The 13136-nt window shown below is 40.6% G+C and overlaps 1 long non-coding RNA gene across 4 annotated transcripts in view; it reads right to left on the bottom strand.

The window, feature by feature from the left end:
• Positions 1-13136, bottom strand: part of LOC106036665 (uncharacterized) — a 76650-nt gene that overhangs the window by 47276 nt on the left and 16238 nt on the right. For 2 of the 4 annotated variants that reach the window (XR_010830031.1, XR_010830033.1), the window contains exon 5: positions 3134-3186. The exons of the other annotated variants lie outside the window; for them this stretch is intronic. This is a non-coding gene — a long non-coding RNA (uncharacterized lncRNA). The remainder of the gene's footprint in view (positions 1-3133; positions 3187-13136) is intronic. 4 annotated transcript variants of the gene reach the window in all.

The following is a 13136-nucleotide window of genomic DNA, read 5'->3' as shown; positions in this document are numbered from 1 at the left end:
CCTGGAAGCCCTCTCAGAACAGGAAGAACAGCTGTAGTAACTGCAGGATTGATTGGAACTTCATTGAATTTTAACTACTGCATGCCAGGCTGTTGTATTCAATGACATGAAATATTTCATTTTCACTTTATGACATAAAAGTCTGAGTGTCCTGCTGCTGAGATGTATCAATCAAATCAGAGGTTCAAATATTATATTATTTTGATGCTGGTATGAGTGTGAAAATGATGCTTTAGTTCACAGTCAGTTGGTACCGAATGTCTTTGCAGTCAGTAACAGATTTCTGCATGTACTTTTGCAGAGCCATTACTTCAGGGTTCATAAAGTGGAACACAGCCCTTCTGACAACGCTATAGGATTTTTTTTTTCTTTAAGACCTTAAAAATGTTGCTTACACTGAAAAGAAAAAAAATCAAACTCATTTTTAGAAGGATCATTTCAAAACAGAAATTTCAAACAATTAAAGCATATCCAACATATTGTGGATAGTGATATTTCAGATGTTTGAAGAATGGTTATAATTTGCCCAAATCTACTTTATATGAAGACAGCTTGAGAGCTGCAACAATGGGTAGAGATACCGTAGGCTACACGATGGGATTTTTTAATTTTATTTTTATTTTTAATGTGAGTAACTCTCTGGCCACGGAGCACATGATAATTGTGGATAAACAGAGTTAAATATTCTCTGTTTGAAAAACTCAAGCTGTTCTGATGCTGAGGGATGAACAAGGATGTTAATTAATAAGCTAACTCAGCTCACCAGCCATTCTTGGTGTACAGGCTTTTTTTGTTGCATGCTTTACAAATTCAATGCAAGCCACTACTGAGCGGACAGTACATGCCCTGAGTACCCCTCTCCATGGCTCAGTACAACTTTGCTTCCACGAGAGAAAGCTATTTAGCACGATCTTAAATTACCACAGTCAGGCACTCTATTGAAATATTCAAGAAGTTCTGGAACTATAGACAACATATATATATATATATATACACACATACTTCTGCTTTTCTTTCTTGCAGTAAAAGAATAAAAAGATGACCAAACAGCTTAAATGTTAGAGAAAATATGACCTGCTTGAAGTGCTAAGGAAAACCTGAATCAGAAACCTGGAGAGGCACAAATGAACTTCCAGGACTGGATGCTGAATGTTACGCCTAAAAAGATTTCACTCGGTCTCTTACTTGTACCACCAACACATCAAACGCCTCCCTCCCACACAGATATACCTTGTTATTTTGCTTTTGCTGACCCTTCACAAGATGACCTCCTCTTCAGCTTCTCATACTCTTAAGGCAGTTTGAAAGTGCTGCTGTACTGTGCTTAACCCTGACCCAAAGGACAGAAACAACTACGCTGCAAGGAATACTGCAGCATTTGTGGTGGTTAACACTTACTCCTTACTGCTAACCTTGTGTTTTCTGCCCATCGCATCATGGAGTTTTCCTGGACTCAGTATGAAGTAGCAAGGAAGAAAGGGGGAGAAAAGAAAGGAGGGAAAAAAAAAAAACACAGCAATTGCTATAAAGGCTTGCTACAATATAATTCATGATGCCTTCTTAGCAAACGATTAAGCAAGGCTTCATTTAATATTATTGTGGATATTTTCACAGTAATATCCTTCTTCTACTAAGCAAGGTAGATAATATTGTCAATGTTGCCAAATAATTACACCAGCAAAGTAAATGTATAGCATTGTGCCCCTACAATTCCTCTTCTGGCTGCCCAGCATGCACCTCAGCAAGCAAGGATACAGGCCACTGACAGTAGAAGATACTGTTTTATTTATTAATTGTGAAGCTCCAGGTTACAGAAATGCCACTCAGACATGCTATGCTTCCCATATAAATAATTGATCGTTTTTATAGCTCAGCACAGATACTACAAGAACATGTAATGCACAAAAGACCAGGCATTTGTTGCTACTTAGTGCAGTACGTAGGGAATCCAGTAGAAGCCAAATGAACTGTTTGTATGGTTCCTTCCTTCACCCACGATTTGCTAAGACCATAGGGCTGAACATGGTTGTGGAAATTTTAAGTTCTATTAAAAAATGCTCATGGATCAAACCATCTTACCCTCTACAGGATTATCTTGTCTTATTGGCTGCAGTTTGCTGTACTGTTCCCAGCAGATTTCTTGGAAATCTTTGAAAAATCAGTGAGTGTCCTTTCTAATGCAAAGCACCGTGTCTCACCGTCCTGGAGGTTAACCAAGCACATTTATAAATCTTAAATTAAATTAAGATTTTATGCAATGCCATTTGGTCAGCCCCAGAACTTCCCGCATGGCCTGTGCTTTTCACCCTCACTGAAGCATCTAGGAATCAGGGAAGCCGACAGAAGTGTAACGGGGAGACACTGCTACAACCCTTCCTGCTATAGATGGCCCTGCTGCCGAGAAGTAGTCTGACACAGCCTTAGCCCAACTACTGCTGTAAGACAACGTGCCTCAGCATGAGACCATTGGAGATCTCTGAAAAAATTCCATCTCAGCCATGAAGGTTGCTTTCAAATGTGCCATCAATCCTCCCTGCGTACCTATGAAGTATGGACACATGCACCCAGATGCTACAGGAGAGAATGGTGATGTGACCTGGGCAAGCTAAACAGAGCTTCAGGGACCACAGGCATCAGTGGGATAGCGGTCCGCCCTGTATTACACAGGGAAGTTTAGCAGCTCCCCCACTGGATTTCTCTCAATGGCTCTCTAATGTCCTGTTGTATCAGGACACATCGAGTCCAAGAGGTACGGCAAGTTCCCAAAACTGAAGAGAAGATGTTAACAAAAGCATTTAAAAAGCCAAACTTAGATTTTCTCCTAAATTGATGCCTGTGACATATTAACATTTAGAGCAACAGTAAGACTTAGCTCTAGAATTGAGCAAGCAAAATCCATTTCCTGTTTATGCTCATGCTTTTGAGCAAGACATGAAAACTCTAACTTTCACAAAGTCCTGACCAGTACATGATCATAAACACCTTTTTGTTTGTGACACAATATGTTTTTTTTCCAACTGTGGCTCTCTGTTTTCCCACATAAATTACACCTGGATAGAATGCAAACTCTGGTGAAAATAAATAAATGTTACTGTTATCTGCTCAGTGGAAAAAAATTTAGTTTTTCTCTTACATGAGAGAACTGCCAGCTTGAAAGCGTGGAATTCTGCATCCCCTACAAGGCACCTGCATAGGAAAGACAACAGAAAGTTGTGTCTTGAGCATTTCAAACCTCCTTTGGAAGGAGGACTTCAAAGAAATAAAATACAAATCCATTCTAATGCCCATTCAGCACTTGGTCTACCTGCTCTCGGTGCTAAGTAGAGTGCCAATTAGTGCCAGCTGTAACGGTGGCTTCTGTACTGTGAACATTCTTCAGCTGGGAATTGGACTAAAAGATCATCATCTCATTTCACACTGGAAACCAAAACAGTCATCATGCAGTAATAACTTTTGGTCACTGCTAACCCAGACCTCATCAAATCAGTGACCTTGAAATGAAAAGGTCCACGTCCCATTCCCCTTCCTTGCATTTTTCAGGAGCAGCAATGCCAAGAGTTTTTAGGACTGGAAGGGATCCAAACGTAATGGGTAAGTCATTGAACCCTGAGTCCTAAACTGGAGGCCAATGAGATCTCCATTACTCTTCCAAGGGGAAAAAAATAAAAAGCATTGCATTTTCAGCAACAGGCTATGAGTTGCACAATACCTACAAAACACGTATTTGCTGACCACAGGGCATCTCTCACCACTAGCTGATGACCACCCACCCAAAGTTTTCTGTATTGCAACAGTCTTTGCTATAGACCACTTTATATGCAGAACACTGCATATTTTGGACCCTGTCCACTCTAAACAACCACTTAAATTATTGGGTCCTTATTTATTTGAACTATTAGTTCAGATTAATTAAAGAGGTTTTATTACTGAGCCAATGCCACTCTGTTACCCCTTCACAACTTAAGCCAAGTAGTAAGACTGTTTGGAATAATGGAGATCAAGATAGGGTTCACTGTTTTATTTCTATTTTAAAAAAAGAGATAGTATATACCACAATAACTGGGTTATATTATACCTGCTGATCTCTAATTTCTACGCTTATGAGGTTTGTTTTTTTTGTACAACAGTTGCTCTCTTCTTACTTTCAGAAAAGACCCAGAATTCTGAGATCTGTGCATAACTATATATACATATATGTATGTGCTATAAAAATTACAGCACAAATATCTACATATGCTGTCAGTTTTAAACAAATTAATCCAAGGCTCTGAAAATATTCAGTATGTAAGCATTCTACTTTCAGGCCCATGATATTTAAAATTACTAAGGCTGGCTTTCGCATTACACATGAGACTTTTCTGTTAAAAAATAATAACTGTAAATCTGTTTTCTCATGCCCAAGTAGTCCTTTATGAGACATGTAACGAAATGCAGTGTGGATTGTCATGAACGGAGCAATAATCATAAAATTAGAAACAAAAGAATCAGACAGAAGCAAGCTTTTTTTTTTTTTTTTTTTTTTTTAAAGATTCTAAATCACACACAAAACATTTGTTCTGCTCCAGCTCTTTGTGAACTAATTGGCTCTCCTGGAGGGACAGGTAATTGTACTTGACTACACAAGCTGTCCTGAAGCTCCCTTGGAAAGCTCCAGTAAGCTTCCAGTGTTAGCAGCCATCAAGGATTTCACAGGTCAGGCATCGGATCGATACAGCTAAAAGCAGCAGGGACTGTAATGTCGACAGCAGGTTTCAGAAAACGCTGCAAGTGCCAGTTTGTTCCCCTTCATGCAGAAGCTCAAGACAGCTTAATTAACCCTTGGAAAATACAATTTATCCAGAGGCTCTGCAGGTCTGTGCTAGGCCTTATTGGTGAACTGATAGCAGAGATAGTGTAGCTGGCAGCTCTGAATTCCCATTTCCCCTTTTAATGCTCTTTCAGTTTGGATGCAAACAAAACATGATTTTAGGTGGCTGTGCTTGCCTCGTCCTGAAGAGCATGGTACGGGAGGCCCCGAAGGCAGCTGTGCCGACGGCTCACCGGCTTCTTCAGCAGGAGCCGGGCCCAGCGGGGGCATTGATCGCTGGCCTCTCGGGGTGGGAGCGCGTGCGTGCCTGAGAGCGTGCCAGGGAAGGGAAGGAAAAGCGAGGGAGAGTCATCTCCCACAGGTCTAAATGCTTCTTTGCCCTCTTGTAAAGATGTTCCCTTGTTAGTTGTCTATTTTTACTGTCTTTTAATACCACATGGCCGTGAAAAGTACAGACAAGGTAATTTTCCACATCCCAAAACACCCACATTTTAGAAGACAAAGAACTTGCCAGAGGTGACAGACCAGTAAGAAGTTAGCTTGTCTGATGTGATATTCAAGCTTGTGTCTCCGATGTCAGGCCAACAGGCCGAAGGGTTTTTCCTTCCACAGCTCTTTTCAAGCTAAGGAAATCTAAAAAAGACATGTATTGAGCAACTAAGGAAAAAATATCCCAGTTACTAAGGCCTAGCAGTTTTACCATATAAATCTGCCTGTGAATTCAGTTTTAAAATAGTTAATATTTTACCTCCACTTATACTTCCATTAGTTGATTTTAATTTGTGTAATTTCAGTTAATTCATGTAAATGGATGTTCCTCAGTTTATATTTACCTTCATTAGTGAATGAAAACATGTAGCTTTTGTTCCAGAAGAGCAAACTGTCACTGGAGTAAGCAAAGCAGGTGCCACTTTCTTCCCACAGAAGAAATTACTATTTCTGATGGTAAAAGGCTATGTCCAGAGGAGTAGGATTAAGTAGATGAAATCATACTAGAAAGATTTTTATACGTGTGCACATAATACACACTCACATAGACACAAATACTTGTGACATTAAATATGCAACTTTGGCATAGGAATTTATGATCTGATAGAGAAATGTTGAACAACAAGCAACCAGGAATCAAAAAAAAAAAAAAGAAAAACACAACCAAACAGTATCTGTGATTTTTGAATTAACACTCCTGATTTAACAAAAACAGTGCACAAAAAGCTCTTGAGAGAAGTATTTAATACATCTATGTCAAAGTCCTCCTGTCCAAGCAGCTAGGTATTAATTTGTCAGGACAGCCTGCAGGAGACAGTCTGCCAGAGGTAGTGAAAGATGCTGCTAGAAGGTCTGCAAGCAAAGGGTAATGATAGATACTTGACACGTTTCAACCCAGTATATTGCTACCTACTGGGGAGCCAGAAGGTTTGAGGTAGACCTGTGCTTGTCTGACATTCATATTAATGATGGGCAAGAAAAAAACAACAGTGCTTGAGTGACAAATGCAGAAGCCTGGAAGGGTTGGACTGTGCCCAACATACACATGTGAATGCAGAAGACATGTTGGGGATGAAGAACTTGGTCTTACTCACATGCAAGCTAGTTTTACAGGAACAAAACTACCTTATGAATACACTGCACTCTCCATCAGGAGATAACTTTGCAGGTGAAGGAAGACCCAAGAAAACAGGAGCAAAAATAAAAAAGTTTTGACTGCTTACACCAGCTGTAAGTCAGTCTCCAAAATTTGAGAAAGGGTTGAGAAAATAACTTCTCCATTCATGGTTTGTGAGCAGCCAGAAGGCACGCATGCACAATTGTAAATCAGATACTATTAAACATCCTCCTGTTTTAGAGAAATCTTTACTTACAGTTTGGACTACAACCAAAACGTGCTTGAAGAGACCGCAGAATCCCATTAGTTATCCAAGATTTGCAAGATAAAGGGGGTTGGGGAGGGGAAGCAGCATTGCTAACCACATCGTTCCAGTTCTTAGGAAAGCTGGATGCAGGACTGAAGAATGGGCAAGATATCAGGTGCTGTGAAGGGTGAGATTTAAGATTAGTGCTGGAATATAAATTACATAAGTGAACGTTTTTGACTCCAGAGTGCATATCCGTGGAAAGACAATGAGGTATGCAGGTATGAAAAAGGAGCTGAATTCTCCTTATATCACAGCCTACTTGCTCTTTCTGTTTTTCCTGTTACTGCACCTTTACTTTTGTTTTTAATTGGGATTTCCCCCCCCCCCCCCCCATATTCACCACTGTGAGAACCTGACTTCTATTAGAAGCACTTGGTGCTCCCTAACACAGAACATCTGACCAGCTGGTGGGCACGTGGGAACAATGACAAAGTTTGTAGTTACCACCACAACATGCTTTTGTGCTTAAGAAATTAAGTATTGCAACACACCATGCTGCAGAGCTGTTGGGAAGCATGCTCGTGTCCACGGTGGTTAGATTGCTTCCTTTCATCTGCCACCACTTGCAGTCAACCTTAGAAAAAAATATATACGTTGAGACCATTTTCTTCAGGAAATGCAAATGGTTTCTGAGGACCTGCAACAAAGTGCAGTTTATGACAGTTCCAGAATATAGTGGGTAAAGATCCTTATGGAGAGCTCTGCTCTGACATATTCTGAGCAGCATTATAGATTTTGCTTTTACAGATTCTAATGCAAGTCTGACATAGCTTGAAAATTCCATTTTAATAATATCAACAAAGAGCTTTTACATTCCCACAATAGAGTTTAAAAATGAAATCCTCCTGTTAATTACCAGGGAGTGCAGGCACTCCAAGGTTGAGTACCTATTTCTGTTTAAAGGTTGACACTTTAAGTGCTTTAAAACCCACATACTTGTTCAAATTGCCTCGAAATTTGGTATGCCTCATGGGGATCCAAGGTAAGGTTACAGTCATAAGCTTAGGGTCATGTCTGTCTGTGCTTTTCAAGATAGGAAAAGCTGTTTTTTTTCAGGCTATAAGTGAACAAATTATGATAAACTTTTTTTTTTTCTATTCTTGCATATCCATAACAGATCAAACCACAGCTTTCAGAGTGCTCCAAATGTTCTTAGCAGTCAACATTTGGCATCCCAAATCGGTAAATGTTTAAACTTCTGATCCTAAGAGATTAAAGAACATACGAGGTTTCAGAGAGAAAAAATGGCTTCCCGTTTACCAGCCAACTTTACTATGAGCTGGCTGGTACATGAGGATGTGTAATATTAGCTTACTTGACTTTATGCCCAATGGGAGTTTGCATTTGACCCTCAAAAAGAATTCTGAATACATATTAGTAGTAATGCAAAAATATTTGACAAAGACTTTTTATTATTTAGAGTAAATCCAGTGAAAATAGTTTTGAAAATGCAATGTGGAGCAAGACAGAGAGGTCACAGGACCTGTGTAGCAGGGGTATATGGGACAGGCCAGCCCTCACAGCTGACTTGGAGAAACACACAGGCAACAAGGCCAAAGAAGTGGAATACACACAACTGATGACCTTATTCTAAAGGCATATGGGCTCAATGAGACAGGAGAAAGACTGTAAATGGTGACTAGGGAAGCTCTATGCTACTTATTTACAGAACTCACAGAAGACAGACTCGCTCACCAGGCTCTTATATTACATATTTAAAATTCTTGTAGCCACCCTGTAATAAAAGAGACCAAATGTTGGACAATGTGTCATATTTGTGATTTCTCTGCTAGTAAGCAGGAATTTCTGATTACATACAGCATCTGCTTGCTGATGGTGTTGTGAGGAAAATATGGCATGAGCTGATGACTATACGTTTAGTTGTTTCCCTGCAACCATTTGTGGAGGGGGCTGTCTCAGCTCAGGGCATGTGGTGTTAGTCTTATCAGGAAAAAGTAAAGTTGAGCTTTAATGCTCACTGTTTAAACTCAAAGAAAAAAAAAATCTTAATCTCATGCACATTCCTGTGCGTATAGATATGCATGCTTCATTCCCACTCCATGCTGTCTGATCTGTTTATTTTCACTGAGAGCTTTGACATGGATAGTTCAGAAGAGTCCTATACAGTCCAGTAACTATGGACCCTTCTTTTCCACCGTAACATGTCTATAAATTCTATATATTCTTTTTGGAGGGGGGGAGAGGAGATGGATTATGTTCTACCACAAGAACCAAATGCAGAGTCCATACAAACTATGTGCAATGGCAAGTCTACATATTAATTTGTAAGGTGTTCTGAATAATAATTCTGTCAGTAAGAAATGTGGTTTTAAACATTCCCAAACTGTTATATAGTCAGGCTGAACTACCTTACAAGCTTCAACTGAAAAGAGTACTTTAAAAACAAAATACTCCATTAGGAAATTTTCAAGAAAAATTTGGTTAACAATAAGAACAGGTCATTCAAGGTTGTGCTTGCATAAAGTTTAGTTAAAGAAGCTCTAGGCAGCGTGATCACTTATTGTAAGTATGATATCCTCCATCATTGTTTTAGAGAACAGACAGATTTCCTAAACCGGTACATAACCTTTTGGATTTGATCTAATTAGATTTTTAATACTTCATTCATCTATTTCATCTGATGCATCACATTAAAATCATGCACTGTAAAAGGAATAAATTTACAGCTTGATAAACTTGCAAGTTTCGTCTTTACGTTCAGCAACCTCATCCTTCCAACTCTTCATCATTAGCATGAACGTTAAGGCCAAGTGATTTTGGAAAGCCAAAAGCAATTGGGTAAATCTCGCAAACTACTCTGTGAAGGAAGGATAAAACTTCATCAGCAACAACTAAGTAGAGCCTCTCATAAGCAAACGTTGCAGTCCAAGAAACACTGTTAAATCTCCTCTAAGAGCACCACAGCAGAGCGTGCTCACTTGTCTGTCACCGAGCACACCTCCTGGTACTGTGTCTGACAGTGCTGGACTCACAGGCAGTGGATTAGGGTTTCCTGGGGGTGCTCAGCCAGAACCTTTTCAGCCAAGATCTAAGTCTTGAGGAGCAAAAGGGTGAATGTAGTTACAGCATATCAAAGCCTCCTATAAAAGACTCTGAGCTCTTGCCTCTGTTCACAATGTGCCTAATGTACTCTGAAGTGTGTATTATCCCCTTCTGATCACATTTCAAGGAAGTTGGTTTTCTTTAGTCCTCATTGTAGTGCAATGTACACATGCTTGCAAAAGCATTCAGGATTCAAGTCTGCAGGTATGTACAACTCATTAAACACAACGCAAAAGCTTACACAGACCCAAAAAACAGCACTGCATGAACCTGTCTTACAAACATGAGCACAAATCACAGCCCTGTAAGAGCAGACAGCTGAAATTGCAGATGTCCAGAGCATATTGCCGAGAGCGCGCTGGAGGTCAGAGCTGCTGCCTCCAGGCTGGTGCAGAGGGGGCGAGGAGGGGAAGCAGGCAGCGTAAAGGCAGTCACTGCAAGCCCAAGAAAGTGACAGACAGAAGCGTACCTGACACTCCTGGGTCGGCAGCACGCCACCCATCACTAAGAAAGTCTTAGCTCCTTGTTATTTTATACATTTAATGCAGAGTTGAACTTACTACGGGAACAGATAGTAATATTTTCTCCAAGCCCCAATAAAATGTGATACAATCAGATTCAACAAGAGGCCCAGGAACCAGGGTACAAATCAGAACATTAGGTATCAGAAAAAGATCAGAGCCATGAAAACAGATTGCTGTTGGTCCAAAGTTGAGCTTACACCGCTGACTGGAGAGACACAGAACTGGTACAGAACTGGGACAGAACCAGAATCAGGTCAGGAGAATCATCCTATTGCTCCTGTCGCCACCAGATGGAGAAGAAACCCTTGCTACTTCTGAAAGGAACAGCCACCTTCTGCAGTAGTTTAGCATACCTAGGCTAAGTGCTCCTGGAGAACTAATTTGCTTTTCAAACCTAGTCAAGATAATGCCAATGTCCAGCCTCATTCCTGAGAAGTTTAATGGTTAATGACTTTACAGATAGCAAAGCAATTTTCACATAATAAATAATATAATAGAAAAGGGATGGGTGCAGGGACTTCAAAATATACATCATTTAACTGCTCAGGATAAGTACAATGAAATAAGAGATCTCTGCAATTATCCTAGCAACACTGCTTATAAAAGATGTAAATGGTGAGAACACAGAAGAGGCACACTACTGGATAGCCACACATGATACTCCATGTATTTCTAGCAGCATTGATGTGATACATAAATATTACTTAAATATTAAAAAAATAACAAAGACCATTGTCTCTTAAGATAAAGCTCTCACCATGAACTACTTCAATGCAACTGGATGGCTCAGGGCAGTCTCAGACAGAAGGGCGAAGGAAGAACTATAGAAGAACTACAGGATGATCGATGGTCAACACCTACATGATGGCTAGAGAAGCAAGGGACACCGAGACTTTACTACATTGACATAACTGCTCACAGCCAGGAGTTAGCTACAGAAATCTGTTGCTCTAGGTAACTACCTACAGATGAAGTTAGTCCCTGTTTCCTCTTCAGAGGTGTAGTTGCTCCATTTTCTGAGATTTTTTTAAGGGCCACCCCCTCAGAAAGCAATGCTAGGAGACAAATATATACACACGAGGCTTTTGCATTGCTAGGAAGAACATAAGGACAACATGGTTAGAAAGGGACAGGTTTCAGTTTCTTTGTCAGCATGAGGACTGTGCACACTACAGTACATCATAAAGCTTCTAAAAACTGTGGGAGAAAATGGTTAGCATAAGCTATTAACTCTGTAATTTTGTACATATGCTGGGTGAGTATCCTGTGAAATAGCATGACTCTCCCTGCAGTTACAAGAACTGTAAAGCAACTCTCAACAACTGTTTAGATGTGAACCTGTTTTAAATCCTGAAAGCCTGGAATCACTTTATTTAGTCAGCAGTGGGGCAAAAGATGATTTAGAAATAGCTTCCTGGTGTGTCTGGAAATACATCTGTATTTCATCATATAATGGAACAAACATGGCATAGTTCAAATGCAGGAATCTGTTATATAGATGATGTGTTCATTATAGGTACAAATTAGGAAGCTCCTTTGGGAAGATCGGTCTATTCTGAAGGTCACTCTCAGGTCAGATTTACTCCAAAGCAGCCCCTTTTTACAGAACCTGGAACTAACACACTTCCACTCTATGCTCAGCTTTTGTTCAGCTGAGTTTTCATTTGTGCTTTGCCTTTTAATTTCATAGAAGCCCCAAACTTAAGGCATACCGATTGCTGTACGCAGTCCTTACAGCATTTAAAACCTTCTGTTGTGGCATCACACCTGGTGAGAGCTGACGCTGGCCCCTACTGTTGCTCTGATCCTGCTGCTGAGGCAAGGCTCCAAAGCCTGAGCCCCACATCCCCCTGCAGCTCTGCTTCAGCACCAGGAGACCCCACTCTGCTTTCTGAGTAGAGAAGCACCATAGCTGTCCCTTATCCTTCTCGCCCCCGCTGGATCTCACATCGCAATAAAATGGCGTTGCAGCTGTACAGAAGAGCTAATGCTCAGCACTAGAAGATCTCAAAACTTTCTGTGAAGAAGTGAAAGAGGGAGGAGTGTGGGCTAGAAAGGGACAACTGAGGGGTAAGGTGTGGCTTTTCCAAGAAGTGCAGAGTGCAACAGGAAAGGAAAAGCTAAACAGATCAGTACGAAGATTAGTGAAAATGCCAGCAGAAAGAATGAGATGAGTAGAAGAAAAGGAGTAGATGTAGGGCTGCTGGGATGGGTGTGGGAAGGAGAGGCCTTCCAGCTGTACACACATCTGTCCAGCCTTTGCTACCGATTTCCTGAGGGGCTTGAGAAGATGTATGACTTTTTGTTGTACATAAAGTGACAATAGGGACACTTACACTCCACAGGAAAACAGCAGCAGCTTCAGCCACTTGGAAGGACATCCTGCTGCTCATACAGGCTATACTCACTGCAGAACTGTTTGCGTGGAAAGCAGGTAGTGATACCTCACATTTCTGCCAGGTATTTATTATGTCACGAGACCAATTGCTGTACCTCACTGAAGCAGAGACTTGAGATGTGTCTGGATTCTATTTAACTCTAGGACCCATTTCAGTGCTGTGATCACAGCAGTAAAATCATGTATCTGTCTGTACTCTGCTTTTAACTGCTTCCCCTTTCAAAGCAGTAAAAGTTCTTTAACAATTTCTTTTTATGATAGTCCATAGTCTTATGCTTGGTACACACAAAAGACTTGCTCCTGTAAGGTAGTAGTTAGCATAAACTACAAAGCATTGCTTCCTTTGCAAGACTCTGAAATCCTCAGATGACCTCACATGTGAGCATTATGTCACCTGAGACAGTCCTTCACAGACCAGCTCAGTGTAT

The sequence above is a fragment of the Anser cygnoides genome, chromosome 3, assembly GCF_040182565.1.
Source record: "Anser cygnoides isolate HZ-2024a breed goose chromosome 3, Taihu_goose_T2T_genome, whole genome shotgun sequence".
NCBI lineage: Eukaryota > Metazoa > Chordata > Aves > Anseriformes > Anatidae > Anser > Anser cygnoides.
Note: the sequence above shows the minus strand (reverse complement) of the source record. Positions and strands in the feature narration are given on the sequence as shown.